The 26,475-nt window shown below is 37.7% G+C and overlaps 1 protein-coding gene and 1 pseudogene across 2 annotated transcripts in view; one reads left to right on the top strand and one right to left on the bottom strand.

Moving 5' to 3' along the window:
• The window catches only part of FAM19A2 (family with sequence similarity 19 member A2, C-C motif chemokine like), a 501,549-nt gene that overhangs the window by 6,782 nt on the left and 468,292 nt on the right, over positions 1-26,475 (top strand). The gene's annotated exons all lie outside the window — the stretch shown is intronic.
• Positions 18,806-26,387, bottom strand: LOC110260692 (annotated as a pseudogene).

Genomic DNA, 26,475 nt, shown 5'->3' with positions numbered 1-26,475 from the left:
GTTGAGTTTAATAATACAGAACAGATTATGGAGCTGGCAGATTATGCAGCTCTTTATAAGCAAATTCTTAAAGGTATCCATAGTAGGGACTATGATAGAAGATTTTTGGAGAAGTGTATTTGTGTTTTGGAATTAAGCAGAATGGCCTGGGCTATGAGGAGAGAGATTGTTCTGGTGCAAAAGCCTGATCATTGAAAATTATTATCTTGGAGTTCCCATCGTGGCGCAGTGGTTAACGAATCCGACTAGGAACCATGAGGTTGCGGGTTCGGTCCCTGCCCTTGCTCAGTGGGTTAACGATCCGGCGTTGCCGTGAGCTGTGGTGTAGGTTGCAGACGCGGCTCGGATCCTGCGTTGCTGTGGCTCTGGCGTAGGCCGGTGGCTACAGCTCCGATTCGACCCCTAGCCTGGGAACCTCCACATGCCGCGGGAGCGGCCCAAGAAATGGCAAAAAGACAAAAAAAAAAAAAAAAGAAAATTATTATCTATATGTAAAAACTGTGCCATACTTTTATTTGATTCTGGCTGAGTTTTTCCATCTTTTTTAACATCCTGCTTGGAGATTCCAATTGTACTTAAATATTAGTGGAAGTAAATATGCTTGCTCTCTCTTGCTGTATTATGAAAAAGACCATCCATATGAGAAAAGTAAGACGTGTAATCACACATCTTTGTCCTAGTCTGCATTTTCCTGGCTTAAATTTTTTTATCTTTATGGATTGGAGTAAGCAAGGGCAGGCAACTACAGAAAGGGTTATGTAGTCATAGGATCTTAATAACAAAACTTCAGCCTAGTAATAGAACACTGAGACTTTGTTAGGATATGCTTTTCAAGAGAACAGGCTTTCTACAGCCCTGCAGCTTGGGTTTACTCACACAGTAGAGCTTCATGTACAGCTGCAGCCAATTTGTGACTGCTCAGATCAGTCAAAAATTCAGAAATGGCCAATTCACATCATTTGATGAAAAGAACATACTCTTTTATATTTTCAACTTACATTAGTCAGTGACAGCTCCAAATTCATTTAAGGTGGAATTGTCTGGTTATCGTTGTCATTTCTTTCTTCGTTTAGTTTTACCTTGTTATAGGTGTGCAATCCATGGCATACTCACATTTGTCGGTGCTGACGAGTTCAGCAAATTCTTCCTTAGAATGGCCATGAGGCATATCAGTAGCAGTGACCTGGTCCTGCTTTTGTTTGTATTGTCTTCAGAAAAGTTGAGTTGAATTGAGTGAAACAGCTCTAACTTGAGTTCTCTTTTATGGTATCTAAGGAGGAAGGAGGATGCCTTTCAATCAGGCAATCCAAAGGCCAAGTGAGAGGGCATTGAAATCTTATACTCCAGAAAACAGAGGCCCCATTTTGGGCAGCTTTAAGTTCAAGGAAAATTCTAACCTATTTTTTTTTTTCCAGCTTCAGTTCTTGAAATGTTATATCACAGTAGTTGCCTGCGAAGATACGCATTTAGCAGTATTGCAAACTCCTTTTAGATTGATTGTTGGTGTGTTTATAAATACACCAGAATTGGGTCAAAATTGAGACTTTGCTATTTGAGGATATATTTGCTCATCACATCATTTGTTGAGTGGTTAAAGTTCATTGGCTTGCATTTGGTTAGCCGATAAATTTTGAAAAGGTCTATTATAAAACCAACGTGTTGTAGTGGTGAGAGCTCTGGAGATGCTTTTGTAGTTCTATCAATAAATAACCATGTAACCACAAGAAAAATCACTTGATTTCTCTGTGCCTCAGTTTCTCAGCAATATATTTCCTTCAGTCAAGTTTTCAAGACAATTAAGAATGTAATTTTTTTCCCATGTCCAGACCTAGTAAGCATCATGCCCCAGAAAGTATAATGGTATTGCAGAACATACCTTTATTTAGACAGTTAGGGGCATCTAGCTCAAAAAGTTGCTGGCATGCGAGTAAATATTCTATAAATGCTTTTCTGTAAGCGATTTGTCATAGTTGTTCAGCTTTATATATTGGGGATGATGATGATGTGGATGATGATTATGCTGATGGCTAAAGACTAGAGATGTGGGGACATAAAATTGAATCAGACTAAATCTTATAATTCAACGTAGCCATTTTGCCTAGTTTGCATGATGCTGTTTTGCTGCAAAACGAGTTGTGATAGGCCATGAATCTTAGGCTCATTGGTGTTACATTTCTCTACAGCTGGTTTTCCTAGTTACTGAGATAAAAATGGTTTGATCGATTAACTCAAAGAGAACTAGGTTAGCAAATGAATAATCTTCATCTACCTGTTGATAATTAAACACATTCATTCAAGATCTGTATATGAACTTTAAAGAATTTATATTCCTTGGGAAAATTCACTTATTTATTCAATAACTATTGAGCACTCTCTAGGTGCTTGGGGTATTTTAGTAAACAAAAAAGACAGATACACAACTTACCATTTTAGTATAATGCTTTAAATTTAGAAATGAATTCTGGAGGAAAGTTTCGACAATGTATTTGTGCTATACCTGCCCTTACTATTCTTTCTTTTTTTTTTTTTTTGTCTTTTCAGGGCCGCACCCACAGCATATGGAGGTTCCCAGGCTAGGGGTCGAATCAGAGCTGTAGCCACTGGTCTACACCACAGCTCATGGCAACGCCAGATCCTTAACCCACTGAGCGAGACCAGGGATCAAACCCGCACAACCTCATGGTTCCTAGTCGGATTCGTTTCTGCTGCGCCACGACAGGAACTCCCATTCTTGTTTATAATTGTGAAGTACAGTTATGGAAAGAAATGGTTAAAATGTCTGCATTGGAATGAGTTGTGAAGAAGAATATCACAGTGTATATTTGAGGTGAAGTAGTACGTAGTTTAATGGACTGATTCAGTTCATAAGATGAATGATCAAACTAACGGTGACACAAACAGTAGCTCCTTTTCCTCAGTTACATACATGAAAGAATAAATTCAGATAGGCTGAATGCTTTGAGATCAGGGACATGATGCTTCCTAGAGCCTCTTAAAGGGGTTGCAAATTTAAATGGCTATAGGAGTCAGGCTGGGAATGTAAATGATGAAGCAGACCAAATGGAAGATGACAAATGGCAACTGGCACTCAGCCTCAGCTACAGCACTGGGGAGACTGTAGGGAAGGGTGGAGATTCTGGCCAATAGGAGAGCTGAGCCTTGGCTCTACTTCTTGCCGTGCTGGAACGTGGGCTTGGTGTTGCCAGATTTTCTGATTTGTAGAAGAGAACTTAGATGTGCAGATTTTTTTTTTTTTGAGTTCATTATATATATATATGTATTTAAAAAATTTTTTTTTCCCACTGTACAGCAAGGGGATCATGTTATTCTTACATGTATACATTTCCCCCCCCTCCTTTGTTCTGTTGCAATAAGAGTATCTAGACATAGTTCTCAATGCTACTCAGCAGGATCTCCATGTAAATCTATTCCAAGTTGTGTCTCATAAGCCCAAGCTCCCGATCCTTCCCACCCCCTCCCTCTCCTATCAGGTAGCCACAAGTCTATTTTCCAAGTCCATGATTTTCTTTTCTGTGGAGATATTCATTTGTGCTGGATATTAGATTCCAGTTATAAGTGGTATCATATGGTATTTGTCTTTCTGGCTCATTTCACTCAGTATGAGAGTCTCTAGTTCCATCCATGTTGCTGCAAATGGCATTATGTCATTCTTTTTTATGGCTGAGTAGTATTCCATTGTGTATATATACCACATCTTCCAAATCCAATCATCTGTTGATGGACATTTGGGTTGTTTCCATGTCCTGGCTATTGTGAATAGTGCTGCAGTGAACATGCGGGTGCATGTGTCTCTTTTAAGTAGAGTTTTGTCCGGATATATGCCCAAGAGTGGGATTGCGGGGTCATATGGAAGTTCTATGTATAGATTTCTAAGGTATCTCCAAACTGTTCTCTGTAGTGGCTGTACCAGTTTACATTCCCACCAACAGTGCAGGAGGGTTCCCTTTTCTCCACACCCTCTCCAGCGATGTGCAGATTTTTTAATGTGAAAATCTCAGATTTATAAATGACCGCATTGAATTCCAGTTTGAAATACTCTGCGGGCCAGCAGACATGTCTGTGAGCCATATGCAGGCTAAGGACCATGAGTGTGTCACTTTTAACAGGGGGATGTGTGAAGACAGCCAGTGAGGGAGACAGTGTTTACCCGCCCTTCTGTCATTTCTTGTCACAATCCTCCAACCCCAGTTGCTTCTGGAGCCAGGGTGGTTGATAGTCAAGGGCTCAGCTGGAGGAGCTGAATGATAATGATGAGTGGTTCAGTCTCACCCCAGTTTTTAGTTTTCTTTCTCTTATTGGCTCATTGATCAGTTGATGCTAAACTCACCTTGAAGTTGGTGGTACCTTGAAGGGTTTAAGAGATGCACTGAAGATGCAGAAGTTTAAATTTATGCCAGATATAAAGCCTATTTCTCTAGGCCAAAGGCTCTTAAATTTCTCTATGCACACTAACCATCTGGGAAATTTTGCTAAAATGCAGGTTCTACAGTGGGCCCTGGAGTTTATGCATTTTGATAAGCTCCTGGGTAAAGCTAATGCTGCAGGGACTTGAGTTGCAAAGCTTTAGAGAGCTTTTTCACCACTGAATTTCTCTCTATGCATGCATACATGTTGGGAGCCTCTCACTCCTACTTCTTAGACAGGTTTCTCCTTGCAGTAAGCAGCCTAAACCTGGCCATCAATTGTAAATACTTTTCTCAAAGCCTTCTTAATCTGAGCACAGAATTCATAAGCATTAATGCTCAGTTTTCTAGTCTTAGAGAACATGGTCCCCTCGCCCCACTGCCAAAGCATAAGTCAGTTGTCTTTTCTTCACAATTAAAGCAAGTTTTGTTTACTTCCTACAGTTTGAAGAAATAATTTTATTTCATAACTAAGACATTATATTACACATGGATGTATTCTAGTATACAAGTCAAGTTTAACTCCCCAAATCATTTTTGGAACTTCAACAGTAATGGCTTTGTTTTAGGGCTTAAATGTCAAAGTTGTGGGCACAACATTAAGTTTGTTTTCTACTTAAGTAGTTATGAATATGTGGGAGGATGGGGTTGAAAAAAGGTGGTTTTCCTTGTATGTTTATTGCACTTTCAACTTTAAAGTGACTCTCTCTCTTTTGCTTTTGCTCTGCTAATCCTAAATACCTTTCCAAAAGTGATCTCTTTAGGGTTGAAGACATCATAACTTATTTAGGGAGTTTGACTTCTTCATATTTGATTTGTACTTTTCCCCCAAACCAGTTTTACAAATGCCAGAGGTGTCATAGCTCAGGTGTGTGACTCTATTCTACCCAGACATGACCTTGGATATCATGTCACAAACTCAGCTCAAATAAAACTTTTATTGCCAGTTTTATCAAAGCTCTGGAAATTTTTATGTTTTGTTATGCTAGGATATTAATTTTAAACAGAGATTAGATTTAGGCATATAAATCTGAGAGGGTGAAATAATTTGTTTTCTTCCAAGTTGTATGATTAATATAGTTTGTAATAGTAATGCTATTAAATCTTACTCAGTTTCTTTTAAGTGTTGGAAGTTTCTATAGAATAGCTTTGCTTATAGCTGAGTAATGATATGCATTGATTTTACTCAGTCTGTTAGACTGTAAGCTCTGTGAGGCAGAACCATGTTTATCATGTTTCTATTGATTCCTGGTACTTAGCATAGTGTCGGACGTATAACCCACTTAATAAATTTAATGGGAAGTTGACCAGCAATTCATATTGATAGAATGTCTTTTTGTATGTTTCTTCAATGTGTGAGGAAGTATTCTACAAAGAACTGTCATTTATTTTAATTGCGTCTGTGTTGTATGTGTGAGAGAGCATTTATTTTGACCTGCCCTTTCCATCTCTAATCTGAAAGGTATGTTAGCATTAAAAAATAAATAAATTCTAGGCAAAACATCAAGGACAAAATCAAAATGAATATGCTGACTGATATTCCCTTTCTTTTCACAATTTATTGTAAGCTGGAGGTTTAGAGACTGCATATGCTTATGATGCCATTGTTGTATAAATTAAATATTTGTCAGTGTCAAATTTAAGTGTTGTTAATCACATATGGAATATATTTTGATTGCTCTTGTCAGTGACTGACTCATCATTCATTAGGGAATTTAAAGCCGTTTATTCTTATCTACATAATTACCATTTTCATAATTTATCATGAACCAGATTTGCTTATTTCACCTTCAGGAACACTATTGACTGTGATATCATTGTTCTTGGCTTCAATGATATTGAAAATTATTGGTGTTCTAATTTTAAATGCTATTTAGTACAGGTAGTATGCATTCAAATATTGATTTTATTTTAGTCCTTCTGGGTTAAGCAAAGCTTTTAAATGCTTGCTACCAAAGATGATTTCACAAAATTAAAATTCTCTGACTATATTTGAATATGAAGGAAACTCATGTGTATTATGAAGCCAAAAAAATCAACTCATTAGATCATTAAAAACTGAAAGCTGAATTTTGTGTTGACTTTATTTTAAAAGATTTAATTAAACTGTACATATTAGCATCCTTATATACTTAAAAAGTTGCTCAAAACCCTTAAATATAATGTCTTCACTCTTTGAGGTATAAAACATATTTTTGTAACTCTTTAATGAGTCAAAGGACAGGCTCTAATTTGAATGGATCTGATTTTTCTCTGTATTGTCCAAAACCATTCATACTTTTATAATTAAGATCTAAGGCTATTGAGCTAGGTACACTGTGAAATTTATTGAAAAAAATCTATGCTTCTTCCCAACTCAATCTCAAATATGAGGTTAATGAAAAATTTAGGCACTGTGTATTATGGAAAGATTTTCAAAATCAATAAGTAGAATTAAAATCAAGCTTATTGTATATTGGTGAATTTTACCTTGCAGCAAAAGTTTGTTACACTTGTAGAAGCCTATGTAAGTTAAGGTCTTCCTTACCTGGTATCTTTTCCTATCATCTGATTACATCTAGTTTTCAAAATGGACTTCAGGATTTGAGACTAATATTTCACTTTGTATTTTGTGAAATCTGCTTCAAGTTCACTGGGGAGATGGTATACCAGACTGAAGCAAAATGAAAGCAAAAAGACTAAATAACTGACAATCAGGGATTGAAAAGGTGGCAAGTTTAGCATTTTGTAGGATGTGATGGGAAAAAGTTGTTAGATAGGGGGCCAAATGAAATGAAAGGGAAGAAAAGTGGTCAGAAGGGAAGTTTGTTTTAGTTATAATTTTTATACAATGAATAGAGGAAATTATTGACCATTGAGAGAAGAAAAAATGTTAGACAAAGAATAAATGCATTGTAATTCTTGAAGAATAAAGACATAAAATAGCAACGAACTAAAGTAAAGTTATAGAGGAAAGAAAGATATATGGTGCCTAACCTTTTCTTTTTTTTTTTTTTTCCCCTTGATCTTGTAAAAACTCTATCCAGGAATAAGAAGTTTCTGTCAAGACTTTTTTTTTTTTTTTTTTAAATTTAACCAAGTCAGAAAGAATGGGTCCTAGTTCTGACCTTGCCTCCAGATAGTCAGCCCTTAAAAAGTTACCAAACACTTCTGTCATCAGTTTTCTCAGTGGTAAATGAGATGATTGGATTTAATGATTACTTAGATCCCTCCAAGCTCTGTAAGTCAATGATGACCATAGGTCATCCTTCTGTGCTTCTATTCTGTATCTTCTTTTTTTTTTTGTCTTTTTGCCTTTTCTAGGGCCACTTCTGCAACACATGGAGGTTCCCAGGCTAGGGGTCGAATCAGAGCTGTAGCCACCGGCCTACACCAGCGCCACAGCAATGCGGGATCCGAGCTGCGTCTGCAACCTATACCACAGCTCATGGCAACGCCGGATCCTTAACCCACTGAGCAAGGCCAGGGATCGAACCTGCAACCTCATGGATCCTAGTCAGATTCGTTAATCACTGAGCCACGATGGGAACTTCTCTATTCTGTATCTTAGACACTGCCTTGTCTGCTTCCTTCCTAGACTATGAAATTCTTGAGGTCAAGAAAGATGTTTTATTTTTTTTTATTTTTATTTTTTGTCTTTTTAGCTATTTCTTGGGCCGCTCCCGTGGCATATGGAGGTTCCCAGGCTAGGGGTCTAATCAGAGCTGTAGCCACCGGCCTACGCCAGAGCCACAGCAACGCGGGATCCGAGCCGCGTCTGCAACCTACACCACAGCTCACGGCAAGGCCGGATCGTTAACCCACTGAGCAAGGGCAGGGACCGAACCCGAAACCTCATGGTTCCTAGTCGGATTCGTTAACCACTGCACCACGACGGGAACTCCAGATGTTTTATTCTTCACTTTGTACTACCTAAGCCTACACTAGAACATATTTAGGCATTTAATAAGCATTTTATTAATAAATCATTTATTTTATTATTCTAAAATTCCAGATTATTTCCCTTTTATCTTCATAATAAACAACAAAGTGTGTTCCATAAGCATAAATAATAACCACATTTGCATTCTTCTGTATTTTTTATAAAATACTTTATAAATGTGATTTCATTTCATGTTTAAAATGGCTGTAAGTTGAGGATAAATGCTATCCTCAATTTGAGGTGAGCAAACTGATAGAGACAGCTAAAAATCATACAACTAGCAAGTGCCAAGAGGCTGATTTGCACACAAAGCCCATCTGTTGCGATAAATTTCTCCGTGGGTCTCTCAAGACACTAAGTACCCCTTTGTTCCATAATATCTTTTTAAGAAAGTTTAAAAGGCGAACAGTCTTAGAAGATCAGATCTCTCTCTGAATCACAGGAAAGATCTGTTTACTGTTCAGCACACATACAAATCTTCCTCCAAGGTAAAGGGCATGTTTGCTTGTAGCCCATTATAAAAGATTTGGGTTTCCTAAGCTCAACGTGCCACAAACCTGTGTGTGTGCAACATCCACATGGGCTGCTTTGCATCACACGTGTGGGACTTGGGGACAAAGGGAGGTGACTCAAAAGTGATGTTCATACTTCTGGCTATGAAATAAGTCCTCTCTTTCTGACCCAAGAGTCTTGTGCCTTTTGCTACTATCCATAAAATTCAGCAGGCTTGCAAGTAGGGTAAAGACTCTCAGAACCCATGTAGTTATTAACAGTATATCTTTCTGTTACATCAAAGAAAAATCTCTGTCTTTACGGAGTATATGTCCACTTCCATAGCCACTCTAAGAAGAACTGTAACAGAATGAATGACCCATTATATGCTGCCAGGCTTTTAGTTCTGGGGTCCCTGCTGAGACCCATCCTCCTGTGATAATTAGATGCTTTGGTGGCACTGTAGAAAGTAGATTCTATGGAGTCCAAAATAGGAAGCCAGGAGGAAATTGAACCAATCAGTCAAGGAGACTGAAGGTCCTGGCTTGGGTGACTGATGATGTTTTTTTACAGGGAGATCCCCAAAGCTAGTCTGTCTAGATGAAGATAGTTGGTTTAATTTTAAACATTTTGAGTTTGAGGTGCTCTTGGAATACACAAGAGGAAATCTGTACAAGTTGTGGCAAGTATGGGTCTGGAGTTCAGGACAGAATTAGGGTTTAGAGAGAAAGATTTGGGAGTCATCAGTGTACATGTTGCTGTTTAAATCTTCTAACTAGGAGAGATCTCCAGGAAGAGTGTTGAACAAACACCAAGGAGAGAGAGACCCCTGGGGAACAGTAGCCTATATAAAAGAATCTTAGCTCTTTTTAATGTCAAAAAGAAGAGTCACCTTTCTCTCTGGGTTTTTGCTCAGCTTGCTGCAACTTGGCCTCATAAACCATGAAGTCCACCTTTGCTGTAATGACCTGCTGTCTAGAGAAGCTGATGATAGCAGGAAGGGAGAGCAAAAGAGGAAAGTGGGGAGCATGCCTGGAGTTCCTTATTTCGATTTTCCCTACTGCTACTCCTGGATATCATTGTGTATTAAGGCTGTGCTCCTGCAGAGCTGTGCTGGACAAGCACACTGTGAGGGGGTAGAGACTTAGCTGCTATGGTCTTTACTCTCTATGGAGATTTACTGATACTTAAAAAAGTTAAAACCTGAACATTCACAATGTGCCAGGCACTGTGCCAAACACTCTACATGAGTTATATAATATACTCGGTAATTCCAGAAAAAGGTATTACTCTTATCCCTATTTTATTAATAAGTGGCTTGACCATGGCTGGACAGCTTGTAAAAAGCAGACAAGTCTTCAATTGTACATCCTGCCTCAGAGCTGAGTTTTAAACCATACAGTACTGCATCTCAATCATACTCGTTGGAAAAGTAGACTTATTCTGCTTAATAGAATGCTGGATAAAGAATTGTCTTGGTATCAGTTATTTCTATCTAGACATCCTAAGTTCTCTCTAAGTTTAGAGTTATATCATTTAAATTATGCTGTAACATCCATATCATTCTTTGCATATCTCTCAGATTTCCCATATGTAGCATGTAGCGTGCCGTGGTCCTCCAATTTCATTTAATAAGAAACTTTATTAAGTAATGAGATAAAGACCTAGCATTCAAGAAAATTTGAAAAATTATTCATATACTCAAATACTTGTTCCTTTGAATTGAAAAAGTAAAATCCCAACTCCTAAGCATGTGTGAGCTAAAGTGGGTCTTTTTCTGGAATTTAAATTCAGGCTGAAGTAGTCTATTACATTTATCTTATGAAAATATCTCTGGGGCTCTTTGCTGTGTAAGACATGGGTTTCTTAAGGGTAGGGTGGGAGTAGCCTACGCAGCAGTGCTGGTGCAGAACTCACTTGCCTCTGTAGAACATCAATATAAGACTAATTAGATGCTAAATGCTTGTTGAGTATTGAACAATGCAATCTTCTAATTTTCTGATTAATGACAAAGCTTCATGAAAACATTAATTATATTGGAAGAATTCAGACAATGCCTTTTTGAGTAAAACAGAAAATATATCTGTAAATGGACTTTTTTCCTAATAATATGATAATGCAGGTAGTAGGTATTCTATGGTAATATGAATAGTAGGTTCCTGTTCTTGAGGTTATGGATGTTTTTAAATGATGGCAAAATCAAAGGAGGAATACTGTATTATAGTTACATTGCATTTTCTTTTGAATCTGTTTTTAAACACATTGGAAAAGGATGGGAACATACTGAATCTTTTTTTTTTTGATGAAAGATATGGAATGCTTAGCATATATATGTGTGTCTATGTTATATCTATTCATAATATCTATTTGTAATATATAATGTGCTCTTTGTACACTTTACTTTCTTTGTCTGAATTATAATTATTGGTTCTAGAATAGATTAGTAGGTGGGAATAATTTGTCTTAATCATCAATAATTTAAGTATCATATGGATTATACTCTAAAACTATAAATAGCCCTAGCCAGAAAGTTTTGTTATAAGAGAAAGTCCTCTTGTGACAGATAAAATGTAAAATCATAACAAACAATAATATACCTTCATTTGAAGAGCCACTTTGTTGAAGCTGACAGGGCAGTTTTTTTTTTTTTTTTTTTTTTTTTTTTTGTCTTTTTGCTATTTCTTGGGCCGCTCCCACGGCATATGGAGTTTCCCAGGCTAGGGGTCCAATCAGAGCTGTAGCTGCCAGCCTATGCCAGAGCCACAGCAACTTGGGATCCGAGCCGCGTCTGCAACCTACACCACAGCTCACGGCAACGCCGGATCTTTAACCCACTGAGCAAGGGCAGGGATCGAACCCGCAACCTCATGGTTCCTAGTCGGATTCGTTAACCACTGCGCCACGACAGGAACTCCTGACAGGGCAGTTTTATTTCAAATGACTGGGGATATGACAAAGTGAAAATGTGGTATAAAAGGAGCTTATTGTAGATACATAGTAACTTTAGAAATGAAAAAAAAAATGTGGAGTTTAAAGAAGTGAGGGTATAATCAGAGCAATAAGTAGGCATTTCAAATATTTTTCTTTATACATTTTATTATAACATTTACACCTGATTCCACCCCTCCCCCTGCCATAAATCAGGAAAAAAACATGGAGGATATAGAATCCAAAAGCCTCACTTTATAAATGAAGTCTCAATGCCCAGAGCTGTAGCCAGATAAGTTGAAGGGCACAGAAATAGTGGTAGATCAAGTCTGGAACCTAGTTTTTCTGATTTTTCAGTGGGATGTTTCCACTACAAATAATCTTTGTCAGCTTTTCATAGAATCAAAGTTCTGGAAGGGAGTTTCAGAAGGCACTCAATCTGTCTTGCTTTCTTACACTGATGTACAAAGTTATGTGAACATTGATCCAATTAAAGAAAAATATTCTACAGAGAAAAAAATGCTAAAATTTCATTCAATAGTTTATTCTAGAGCTTAATACCCTGTTTGTCAATATTCATTTAATCATTGTTTATCTAGCACCTACTATGTGTCAGGCACTATGCTATGTGCTGCGGATACTTAGTAGGTAAAGGAGAGTGTTTTTACTTCTTAGAGTTTATAGTCTAGTAGAAGAGGTAGCCAATAAATGAAAATGTACATGTGCATATAAATTTACACCCACAAATATCTTTGCACATTTAGGGTCAAGCTGTATCTTCAAATATTTATAATATAGAGTTATATCAGTGGACAGACATACAAGGAGAAAGATTTTTATTTTTTATTAAAGTATAGTTGATTTACAATGTCGTGCCAATTTCTGCTGTACGGCGCATACACACACACACACACACATACACGCATACACACACACACACTTTTTTTAAATATTATTTGCCATCATGGTCTACCCCTGGGAGACTGGATATAATTCCCTGTGCTATACGGTAGGACCTTATTATCTATCCATTCTAAATGTGATGTTTGCATCTACTAACCCCAAACTGCCACTCCATCCCGCTCCTTCCTCACTCTCCCTTGGCAACCACAAGTCTGTTCTCCATGTCTATGAGTCTGTTTCTGTTTTGCAGATAGGTTTATTTGTGCCATATTTTGGATTCCACATATAAGCGATATCACATGGAATTTGTCTTTCTCTTTCTGACTTCATTTAGTATGATAATGTCTAGTTGGATCTGTGTTGCTGCAAATGTTATTTCTTTTTTTATGATTGAGTGGTGTCCTATTGTATGTATGTACCCCATCTTCTTTATCAATTCATCTATCAGTGGAAGTTTAGGTTGTTTCCCTGTCTTGGCTAATATGAATAGTGCTGCAATGAGCATAGGAGTGCTTGTATCTTTTTGAATTATCGTTTTGTCTAGATATATACCCAGGAGTGGGAATGCTGGATCATATGGTAGTTCTAGTTTTAGTTTTTTGAGGAATCACCATACTATTTTCCATAGTGGTTGCACCAATTTACATTCCTACCAATAGTATATAGGAGGGTTCTCTTTTCTCCACACCTATAAAGAGAAAGATGTTGATTCAAAAGGAGAAAACTTGGTAATATTTACAGCTGTCCAAAGATTTAAGAGTTTTAGAAAGCAGTAAGCTTCTGGAGTTTCCATTATGGCTCGCCGGTAAGGAACCCGACTAGTATCCATGAGGACACAGGTTCAACCCCTGGCCTCGCTCAGTGGGTTATGGATCTGGCATTGCTGTGAGTTGTGGTGTAGGTCACAGATGGGGCTTGGATCTGACGTTGCTGTGGCTGTGGCATAGACCAGCAGCTACAGCTTGGATTTGACCCCTAGCCTAGGAACTTACATGTGCCATGAGTGCAGCCCCAGAAAGACAAAATAAATAAATTTAAAAAAGGCTGTAAACTTCTAACATTGGGGTGTTCATAAACATGCAACTGGACAGCTTCCGGGAGAGTATTATTTCAGAGGCATTCAAATGGTAAATGGATGTTTTCTGAAGTTGTTTTCTTTGAAGTTCTTTATGGGTAAAATTAAATTTTATTGGATTTTATTGGATTTTTATTGGATTTTATTTAGGTTTCATTTTAGTTGATTTTTCTGACATTTGATTTAGACGACCATCTTTTCCAACTCAACTTCCCTCCCCCATAGGCTTATTAAACAATATTCGTGGTTCTCGTCTTCCTTAATTGTTCTTTAGAACCTCTTTGCTGGCTCCTCTTCCTCAGTATCTCCTTGAAATGATGGTGTTCCCTAGTCTCTGTCCTTGGAGTATCTACATATTCATAGTTCCTCACTGATTCTCTTTACTCTCATTACTTAACTGGTGCCAATGTGCTGATGATTTCCAAATCTGAGATTCCTAGCAAGATTTTTTTCAGTCTGAATGTCCAACTCCAACTGTATGCCAGGCCTCCCTATCTGGATGTCTCAGCTTGAATGTACTCTGCTCTCTCAAAAGTCTTCTGTTTTTTTTTTCCTTTGTCACCAAATAATATTTAAATCTGTCTAAAGACTAAAAATTATCTCAGAAAGTGGTGGATTTATAACACTGGAGGTTGGGGATACTTATCATCCACCAGGTTATTGAGATCAAAAACTTGGACATAGGTTTAGAAGATACTGTTTTAGGGCAAGGTCCATGGCCTGTGGTAGATATTTAATAATTGTCAAATAAATGAACGGATAAAGTTTATGCTTGATACCAAGGCTGCTGTCTTTTTCTGCTCCTAAAGGAGATTAAAACATTTGATAAGAAAAGTTGTGGAGTGACCTTTTCACATACTATCAGTTCAGAATATCTTAAAGGAAAATTGATAAGGAGAACTTTCAAGGTCTTTTCCATTTAGGAAACCTTTTGTTTCCATGTATGTAGTGAGGACATGAGACTAATGTTCATTAGGTACACTGGGTCATGACCTTTGTAGGAACATTTGTTATTTACTTATTTATTTATTATTTATTGTCTTTTTAGGGCTGCACCTGTGGCATATGGAGGTTCCCAGTCTAAGGGTCGAATCTGAGCTGTAGCTGCCAACCTACACCACAGCCACAGCAAGGTAGGATCCAAGACATGTCTGCTACCTACACCACATCTCATTGCAGCACCAGATCCTTAAACCACTGAGCAAGGCCAGGGATTGAACCTGTGTCTTCATGAATACTAGTTGGGTTCGTTAACTGCTGAGCCATGATGAGAACTCTGGAACCTTTATTTGTGTACCTGAACCTTTATATATGTATGAATTCATTTATTCCTCATAATGGCCTAAGGCCCCAAGAAATTAGTATCAATATCCTCATTTTATGGCTAAATAGTTGACTGTCAATGAGGTTAAAGGGTAGCCCTGCTGAAGGTCCCTAAACTTATTCGGTGACCGAATTCAAATTTTAACCCAGATTATTCGTGTCTAAAGACAATGACTTGCTCTAGCCTTCATTTATTTTCTGTTGATTATTGTCAATTTACCAAGGTCACTAGCATTTTAATTCCATCTTTATACATGAGCACACTTTGCATGTTCTTCAAGCTTCGAATGTGAAATTAGTATTTTATGTGGTAAAAAGAGGGAGAAATCAGCGCTTGCTTTGAAAGAGCTTTTGACAGAGTTGCCTGCCATGTTACAAAGCATGTTGTCTTGTCCATCATGGAGGCTGTCGAAAATAATTTAAACCACTCTAGATCCAAGATTAATGCCTGGGATGCTTCATTTTTTTTTTTTTTTTCTTGGAAGTTTTTTCTGAATTGTTGTGGTTATATGATCTTGGAAGTATTTTTTGGTATATTGATGAGTATATATCACTTAAGTCATGTCAAGAGAGTCTTCCATCTAGCTGGAGCTATTGGGGCTCTTTTTCAGGCACTCATAAAACTTTGATTTACATCCATTAATGCATCTACCTTGTTGTGATGAAATTAAAGCAAACCCTTTGTTTGCTTTAGTCACTAGGTTATGTAATTCTTGATGATAGGGACTGTTTTCTGCCTGTTTCCTGACACGTTGTTGTTCCATAATACATGTTTAGTGGAGGATGAAGGAAGGAAAGTCTCCTTGTCTTCTATATCCAGAACTTATATTAAATTTGTTGGAAATGTTTTCTTTCTTAAAGAATTGTTTTACTACATGATCTGTACTGTTTTTCTTGGTGACAAAGGTTTAACGATGATTTGCCTTGGTAGGTTTCCAGTTACATAAAAAATATATGTTTATGTATATTTACATGTATTTATACAATATAGTTACATTCTGACCGTATTCCTAATCCTCTATGAATTTTTGAAAATGATGGGTGTGGGCTTGTGGCCAGTTTCTTAGCATTGTGATAGATTTGTATATTCTTACTTGAGCTCAGTTTTGTCAGTATGCAGTTCATCAAAAAGGAAGAAAAGAGGTCCTTGAAAGTCTCTTGTGAAATTCTTGTTGTGGGGTGCCTGTTCCAAGTGATTCATTATAAAGAGAATGTCATGCAGCAGAAGTTTCTTGTTATTTTTCCAACTTTGTTCTAGTCACAGCTATAGTTTCCTTCAATACCATTAAGGTTCAGGACCCATGTTTCAGAATTTTGATTTTTTTTTTTTTTTTGACTATGGCATGTAGCAGCTTGATGTGGGATTTAAGTTCCCAGACCAGGAATTGAACCCGGGCCACAGTGCTGAAAGCACCAAATCCTAACCACTAGACCACCAGGGAACACCCAGAATTTGGAATGATTCTATAATATAAAGTTTTTTCAGAGTGGAGCTCAAAAATTGTACACTGAGAATTTGCTTACTTAGGTTCTCTCTATTCTCTTCAAATACTATAGAGCATCTGCATGAGTTGGTTATCAGTACTGAAGCAATGATTAACAATAAAGCAATGATAACAGTGATTAATACTGAATTAATTGTAACAGCAGTAATACAATATATAATCAGAGACACCATGTGATACCTTAAGTATGGTGGGTCATAGCCAAGTGAATAATGTTTCTAGGCTGCAAACCACTTACTAGTTTCAAGATAGAGGTAAATCAAGAAATGATAACAGCAGCCTAAATATAAAGGTAAAAGTAAACATAGTTTTAAAAATTGTGGATACAAAATGTTGGCAAGTAGAGTTGTAATAATGGGCCAACAGCCAAGGTCATCTTCTATCTGATAAAACCCACTTTGCAGTTGGGGTTTATAGTTCTAGGTGGTCCCTTTTGAGTAAATCCTACAGAGAAGTCATAAACAACTACATCACTCTAGTAGAGCAAAGGCAGAAATGGAAGAACATAAAAGCAGAGTTATCTATCTCAGGAAGCTGGGTGACTTGATGTACAAGCTGGACAAGTTTCAAAACTAGCATTTCTTTCATGTTTTGGCACCATTTCAGAAGAATGTACATCTTTACACTCATTATATCACTAGGAGATTTCTTTCCTCAAAGAGATTGTCTATAAAGTACTCACCCAGTGCAATGCTAATGAGTTACCTGACTTTAAAAGTACTTTTACTTATGATTATAATGATGGTAACAGTGGACTGTAACATACAGTTTCCTTTGTTTGGCATTAAAAAAAGGGATAACAATTATTTTATGCTCAAGGGTACTATTAAGTCTTGCCCCAGGGTCCTTGGGACCGCAGTGTTTTCTTCTGGCTTTCATAAATCACTGGCTCAACACAGACAAGATGGTTATGATGCTTGTAAAGAGCGTGGAGAGCCATACAATATAGACATGGTCTTAGAATCTTCCTTGATTTTTAGATATGAGCTTATATTGTAAACTTGTTTTTATTATACACCCCAGGCTCCTATCTACAATACAGGTGCTGTCAGTTATGAATAGAATATGTTAATACAAATATTCATTTAAAAAGACCTTTTACTTAGTTTAAAACCTCTGTTGCTTGTGCTGTTGTCTAATTTACCACTCTTCCAGCAGGTCTCACTGTTTATTATAATACATATAACGTTATGGAACTCTTACTAAATGCCTCTTTAAGGTACAGAAAACTCGGTGAAGGTAGATAATACAGGTAGTCATCAACTTACACATAGTTGTGTGCAGGTGTCTGTGTGGTGTGTTTAGAGACATCTCAGTGTATTAAATAGATCATAGACTTTGGCATTAGACAACTAAGATAAGAGTTCTTTTGCTTACTAGACATATGATATTGGCCAAATCACCCTGCTTTCACAAACCAGTTTATGACCAGTTTTATTGCTGTATACCTCTGTTTATTCCTCTACGCCTAGATTAGAAAGTCCAAGATAAACAACATTTCTTCTGAAAGCATTTTAACATGTCTCTAAAAGATAATGACATTAAATTTTTTTAAAGTATTTTGGATATAACCCCTTATTAGATAGATAATTTGCAAATATGTTCTCCTGTTCCATAGATTATCTTTTTATTTTTTCAAAAAGCTAGACAGAACTTTTTAATTTGGTGTCATCCCACTGCTTTATTTTTGCTTTTGTCTTTGCCTTTGGTGTTAAATCCAAAAAATCATTACCAAGACTGCAGTTTGAGAAATTACCCACTATGTTTTTTTCATAAGAGTCTTAGGGTTTCAGGTCTTATGTTTATGTCTTTAATTCATTTTGAGTTGTTTTGAGTATGGTGTAAGATAGTGGTCCTGTTTCATTCTTTTGTATATGGCTCTTCAGTTTTTCCAGTACCATTTATTGAAGAGACTATCCTTTCCCTATTGTATTTTCTTAGCTGCTCTGTCATAAATTGACTATATATGGGCTTATTTCTTGGCTTTCCTTTCTATTCCATTGATCTGTGTGTCTGTCACTATAGCAATACCATACTGCTTTGATTATTGTAACTTTGATATGGTCTGAAATCAGGATGTTTTATGACTCCAGCTTTGTTCTTTTTTCTCAAGATTGCTTTGGCTATTCAGATCTTTTGTGGTTCCATACAAATCTTAGGATTTTGTGTTCTATTTCTATGGAAAAATGTCATTGGAATTTTGATAGAAATTATATCAAATCTGTATATTGCTTTGGATATATGGACCTTAATAAAATTAATTCTTCCATTTCATGAGCATAGAATATCTTTCCATTTATCTGTCTTCCTCAATTTCTTTCATCATTGTATTATAGTATGTAAGGCATTGTATACTATATAGAAGACATAGACTATATAGAATACTTTTACCATATACAAATATATGTGCAATGAATATATGTAATATATACACACATATATGTATATATGTATAAATATATAAATTATATGTATATATGTATATATCTATGTGTATGTATACAAAGAACTCCTGCCATTCAAAAGGAAAAAAAATCCAATTAAATAATGGTGAAGAACTGAGTGGACATTTTCCCAAATATGACACACAGATGGCCAGCAGGTACGTGGAAATGTACTCAGTATCACTAATTAGGGAAATACAAATCAAAATCTCAGTGATATATACCGTATATTGTCAGAATGACTGTCATTAAAAAAGGAAGAAATAACAAGTTGGTAAGGATGTGGAAGAAAGGAAGCTTTGTGCACTTTGATGAGGATGTAAATTGGTACAGCCACTGGGGAAAACAATATGGAGTTTCCTTTAAAAAACTAAAACTAGAACCAGCAATTCCATTTCTGGATATATGTCCAAAGAAGCTGAAATCATTATCTTAGAGATATCTGTACCCTCATGCTCATTACATCATTATTTACAATAGCCAAGACATGGAAACAACCTAAGGGTCCATCATGGATAAATTGGATAAGGAAAATGTGGTATATTTATACAATGGAATATTCTTCAGCCATAAAAAAGGATGAAACCTTGCCATTTGAGACAACGTGGATGGACCTCTAGGGCATTACACTATGTGAAGTCAGAGAAAGACGAACTCTGTATGATTTCATTTATATTTGGAATTAAAAAACAAACTTGTAGAAAGAGAGCAGATAGGCAGTTGTCGGAGGGGGTGGGGGAAATGTACAAAGGAGGTCAAAAGATATAAACTTCTAGTTATAAGATAAGTTCTGGGCATATAATGTACAGCATGGTGACTGTATTGTACATTCATAAGAGAGTGAATCTCAAATATTCTTATTACAAGAAAAAGGAATTTATAACTATGTGAGATGATGGATATTAACAAAACTTGCGATCATTTCACAATAGAAACATAAATCATTCTGTTGTACGTCTTAACTAATACAGTGTTATATGTCAAAAATTAATCCTGATGATATCATCACACATAAAAATTTAACATTAATTCCTAAATATTACCAAATAGCCAGCAGTCAGTGTTAAAATTTCTCACAATGAGAACTTCTCAGATCAGGATCTTAAAAGAATATGTATAGATATCTTGGATAAGGATATATATATATATGTGTGTGTGTGTGTGTGTATATATAGAGAGAGAGAGAGAGAGAGAGGGAGAGAGTTTGCTTGAATTGGGATCCAAAAGAAGTCCATACATTCATGGCTGATATCCCTGTTAAATATTTTTAAACCTGCTCCTTCCCTCTCTTTTATTCTTCCTTATAATATTTCAGTGGGAGAAATCAGGTCATTTGTCCATTAAATTTCCCATAGTCTTGGATTTTGTTTATTGAATCCTTGCTATGTTTTTAAACTCATTTATTTGTTCCCAGTATTTTTGATAAATTGGTAGTTTGGTCTAGAAGCATTGTCATATTCAATTAAGATTTTGGGGAGTTCCCATTGGGGCTAAGCAGTAATGAACCCAGCTAGTATCCATGAGGATGTGGGTTTGATCCCTGGCCTCACTCAGTGGGTTAAGGATCTGCATTGCCACCAGCTGTGGTGTAGGTCCTGCGGCTCAGATCCCGGGTTGCTGTGGCTGTGGTGTAGGCCGGCAACTGCATCTCTGATTCGACCCCCAGTCCACCACCCAAACAGTAGGGCTGGAAGTTGACTTTTAATAAGTACAAGGGGGAGAGGGCACAGGGACTGGAGCGGGTGGTCTGCTCTGCTGCTGCCCTAGGGCCTGGGCTGGCTACACAAACTGCTGCTACTGCTGCTTCTTGGTTGCTGCCTTGCTGGCAAGGTCCTTGGCCTTGGCCTTCTCTGTAGCTACCATTGCCTTCTCCTTGGCTCCCTTGGCTGTTTCAACATGGGTTTTGGGAGAGGCCTCACCTTGCAGCTTGGCCAAGATGTATTCAAAACCCTTTATAGTCTTGGTCACGTTGCTTTTGAACCGGGCAAGACCAAATTCCGGCACAGCTCTGGAGACGTCAAATATGCTGGAAGAGACCCAGGCTTCCCGGCGGATGTCGGTCTAGCTGTTATCAGAGTTCACACGGTAAACACATTGTTCCTCCACCACCATCCGCCGAGCATGGTTGATGTTCCAGGTGGAGGTGGTCATGGTCTGGTTCTGTGAGTCCACGATAGACTCCTCCAGGATGTACACTGAGTGAGCAACCTTGGGAAGGAAACAGTCGCTCAGCCCAGCAGGGCATCCTGTTCCTCTTGGTCAGGAGTCGCCGGGACAGGAGCTTTTGGACAGGGGTGACTTCCCGATGCACTCTGTCTTTCATCAAGACGTGTTTGCTATAGGGATTCGGGTACTGTTGCCACAAGGCAGCGAACACTTGGTCTCAGGAACACGCCCTGGTGCAGGAAATATTTCATCAACGTCCCGGCCTGGGCAGGCTCAGCACCCATGCAGCGTCAGCGCAGAGGAGCCCTGAGGGGCACGCGGAGGCTATGCTGGAGCTTGTCGCCCACCTACCAGGCTAGAAGCTCAGTCACCACTGTGCCGCGCCCAACCAGACACCGCCGCAACCATGAGGAATTCCATTTTTTTTTTTAACTTAGTATTTCTGTAAATCATTCCATTGTAGTATATAGAGATTCCTAAGCCTTTTTTTTTTACACTTGCATTAGTGTTCATTTGGTGGGTGTAATGTGGTTTATTTAATCATTACCTATAGATGGACATTGGGGTTTGTCAAAGAAAAATAATAGTTAAAATGGTTCAAGTAGAGATTACAGGCTTTATTCAGCTGATGTGCATTGAGAAGTACCTGAAAACCAAGTCATGCCCCGACCTGTATTGGGACGGAAGTTTTACAGTGTGACGGTGTCCTGGTGGTCTGACCATGTCGTTTCTTTACCTCTGTGGTTGGGGAACTTGTGGTTGGGACAGTTGAAGATTGTTTTGGTTCTTCATGCCTCATGTTGGGGTCATTGGTATGAATCTCCTCCTAGCAAACAATTGTCAGAGCAGTTCTTAAGGACTTTGGAATCCTTGTAGTTTGTAAAGGTCCAGGGGTGGGAGTGAGGGAAAGTAGCAAATAAAGGGAAAAAGGAAAAAGAGAAGAGTTTTTTTGTTTTTTTTTGTTTTTTTTTTTTCTTTTTTAAAGGAAGGAAGTAGATGTTGAGCAAGAGAAAGATGTTTTAATTCACTTACAAGTTATTTCCATTCCTTTGCTATTACTAGTCTTACAAAAAGGGGCTTTTGTCTTTTTAACCAGTATTACTTTGGAATAGACTTTTAGAAGTGAAATTGTTGGATTATAGGCTAAAATCACATGTAATTTTGCCACATTTCTTTCCCTAGTGTTTTACCATTTTCCATTAACACCAGCATTGATTGAAGTGCACACTGGTCTACCAAACTGCCGAAAGAACATAGAAAAATTTTCAGTGCACGTCAATCGAATAGTTAAGAAGTGGTGATTATGTGGAGATTTAATTTGCATTAGAGAGAGGTTTTTGTTTTTCTTTTTTTTTTTTTAGAACAAGAGATACTTAAAAGAAAAACAAAAGATGAGAAAATCAAACAGTTGTTATTGTGGATGTGTTTCTTTGCAGAGGGATTTAACTAATAGCCTTCCCCAAAGAGTATTCGTGATACTAGTCCCCTCAACACAGTGTTAGAATTCATTTAGTGTTTGTTAATAATACGGAAGAAAGGGAGAGACTGACTCTAGTAAACTTAAGTAACCACCGATTTAAAAAAAGAAACAACAAAAAACAGCTCAGTTGGCAAATTGTTAAATTCTGTGTTCCCTAACCAGTAGGTGTTCGACAGACTTCCTTAACTTTTTGTTAGGGAAAAATGAAACAGACTTAGTACAATTATTGAGACTGAATTTTAGTCTGAATTATCTGTGGAAGATAACTATAAAAAACCTTTCTAGAAAGTGAATTTCTTCCTTTGGAAAATGTTATAGTGACATCAATTCTAAAAAAGTATTAGGTTGTTTAAATTTAATATTTGTTTTCATAAGAAAGAAATACCATCACATTAATTCTGAGCATGGGACTCCTTTTCTCATTGCCTCACTAATGAGAAGCATTAAACACACACACTTGATAATGTAACTTTGCATTTTGCTGAGAAATTGAATGTACATGGAGAACAGGGAAAGATGGTGGAGAGTTTGATTACAAAGTCAGAGCATTTAGATCCTGTCTCGTAGGTGCAGTGAAATAGTTGGATAGATTTGATTTGAGGAACATTATGGTAGAATGTGACTCAGGAAGGTAAATTACCCTCAGGGAGTTTGTAAGATGGTGAGGAAGAAAGCCAGAGCCAACCATTTACAGGCTCTTGGTGTAGTTCTGGCCTTGCTGGTGAGGAACTGAACTAAAGTGATATTAGTGAGAGAGGAAAGAAAGGAAAAATAGACAAGGTATAATTGAACTTGTAATGAATCATTTGGGAAGGGTGAGGAGGCTCAACCATGTCTTCATGGTTTGGAGACTGGGACAATTACGGAATTGTTAATAAACATTGAAAGTGAAGATTTGAGTGCCTTTGGAGGGGAAGATGATGATGTTGATTCGACCTAGTAATTTTGAGATCATATTGGAACATTTAGGTGGTAACAACCAATAGGAAATGAAATTTGCTGCTAGGTTTCAAGAAGGACATGAGGGCTGAAGACCTCTTAGAATTAACTTCATAGGGAGGATACTTGGGGATATGTGTGATCTCTGAAGAAGAAAGAACAGAGATTCAAGGGTTCAGCTCTGAAAATGTCCATGCTTTGAGTACACCAGGAAGGAGGGAAAAAGTAAACACAGAAGGAGTAAACAGAGAGAGAGAGGAGTTGGCTTACTGTGGTGTCCCTCAGACTAAAGGACTGTGTCATGATGGTGTGAAAAGAGGTTAAAAGGAGGTGAGCACTGAGCAAAAGCCCATCATGTTCCGAAATTACAAGTTACTTGGGATAGAAACTGAGAAGGCTTGTCACCCGAAGATAGAAATGAAGGTTAGCCCTTCTCTATGAGGCCCTTTTATATGACAAAATAGCTCATTATAATTGAAAAGATTATTCCCCCCAAGCTATTGGGGAAATAGTATTAAACTTATAAGGGGGCCTGCATTCCAATTTCAACTCTGCCACTAGGCAGCTTTGTGACCTTGGGCAAATGATTTAATCTGGGGGCCTCATCTGTAAAATGAACGGCTTTGGGGAGGAGAGGGTGGATGACTACTGTAATTGCTACCAGAACTGCCCTCCTGAACCACCAGCTGTTGTTTATTGAGTTGTTTGTGCCAGGCCCTGTACTAATTACTTTATCCCTAATTCTTTCATGTTATGTGATATTTAAGGTTCCCTTTATCAGAAATTTCATTGTTTAATTGGAAATGTATGAGAAGCACTACCACCTGGAAACTACTCTGAAATAACCAAGATTATGTTGGAAAAATATTCCAGTTGATTAATTTTTCCAGTTGATTAACAGCTGGGTGGATTTTTTTAAAAAAATAGTTATTCTCTTAAGTCTTGAGTGAATCACATATGCATGTCTAAGACCCAAACCCTGGCTAGATTTAAAACTTAGATATTCTCATGGGACATAGCACTTGTGTTTTTAGGCATATTTCTTCCACTAAAGACAGACATGCTCATTAAGAAACTAAATGAAATATTTCTTTTTCTTTTTTGTCTTTTTAGGGCTGCACCTGCAACATGTGGAAGTTCCCAGGCTGGGGGTCCAGCTCGAGCTGCAGCTGCCAACCTACACCACAGCCACACAACATGGAATTGGAGCTGCATCTGCGACCTACATCACAGCTCATGGCAATGCCAGCTCCTTAATCCACTGCGCGAGGCCAGGGATAGAACCCATGCCCTCATGGGTGATAGTCGTGTTCGTTAATCACTGAGCCGTGACGGGAACTCCTTAAATGAAGTATTTCTTTAAAAGAACTCAAGTGTCTCAATAAAGCGGCCTGGCATTTGTCTGCAAGTCACAGTGTTGTCCTGAGTATTAAAATGTATCTTAAGTTCTCTAGGAACAAGATAGATGTTCTCAGGTTTGAGAGAGAGAGCTGTTGAGAAACTAAGTGGAACTTTGGCTGCCCTTCAAAAACCTCAAGTTTACCAAATTGCAGATCAATGGACTCAGCTCTAAGTAAAACTTCTAAGGGAGAGCCCTATACAGAAGGATTCATGGCATAAACACAGATGTTCTTTGAACCGTTCCTATGAAAAACAAATCAAATTCTAGATTTCTTGTGCCATTCTCTTTTGATTGCCTGAAACAAGACTATTCATAACAGTTTCATTTTCTCTGTTTTCCAAAAATAAATTAGATCTCAGCTCTGATTATAGAAACATCTGTTGAAGTGAAAATTCTTTTAATGAAGTCATAGGAAAGAGTTAAAATGCAACTGCCTCCCCCAGCTCCAATTCTCCCCACCCTCAATCTTTGTATTTTTAATAAACTATCAAAAGAGGTACATGTTAATACGAATGGTTCTTGCCGATGCCCATTTCTCACTTTGCCCAGCTTTTTGAAGATCCATTGCAATTATGATAGGCCAGTGAGAAATTTTTATTACTTGGAAAACAAACAGGTATATATTTGCTATACTTAAGTAACAGCCTCTCTCTAAAAGCATCTATCTTTGAATGCAGATTTTGTAAATGAAAGAGGACGTTCTGTGGCTTCTTACATTTCCGTGACTGCTCATTTGGTTTCAACAAATCATCTTTAAATAGGTAAGATCTCTCTGAAAATGAGAAGGAAGGTCAAAGAAAACCTGGAATAACTGGCCTTAGCTGTTGTGAGTGGTAGTGTAGGAAGAGCAAGAGCAGTGGTTGCTTTTGGCCCAGAAGATAAGGAGTTGAGAACAAAGAAATGGTTCTTCTCAATAGCCACGCCATCATTTAATAAAAACATCCTGAACTGCTGTTAACTGATTTGGAGATAAAACTGATAACTGTGGTCAGATAAAAGACAGGCTTCAAAGAGCAATGAAAAGTTGAGATACATATTTTCTTGTAGTGTTTGGAGATTTTGTCTGGAATCGAGGTTAATTTTTATAGAATCGTAAAGGGAATGTAGTACTGTCCCAGTCTTCATAACACTATTTAAAATAGCAAAGAGGAGTTCCCGTCGTGGCGCAGTGGTTAACGAATCCGACTAGGAACCATGAGGTTGCGGGTTCGGTCCCTGCCCTTGCTCAGTGGGTTAACGATCCGGCGTTGCCGTGAGCTGTGGTGTAGGTCGCAGACACGGCTCGGATCCCGCATTGCTGTGGCTCTGGCATAGGCTGGTGGCTACAGCTCCGATTAGACCCCTAGCCTGGGAACATCCCATATGCCGCGGGAGCGGCCCAAGAAATGGCAAGACAAAAAAAAAAAAAAAAAAAAAAAAGACTAAAATAGCAAAGATATGGAAGCAACCTAAATGTTTACCAATAGATAAAT

Source organism: Sus scrofa, chromosome 5, assembly GCF_000003025.6.
Source record: "Sus scrofa isolate TJ Tabasco breed Duroc chromosome 5, Sscrofa11.1, whole genome shotgun sequence".
NCBI classification, from domain to species: Eukaryota; Metazoa; Chordata; class Mammalia; order Artiodactyla; family Suidae; genus Sus; species Sus scrofa.
Note: the sequence above shows the minus strand (reverse complement) of the source record. Positions and strands in the feature narration are given on the sequence as shown.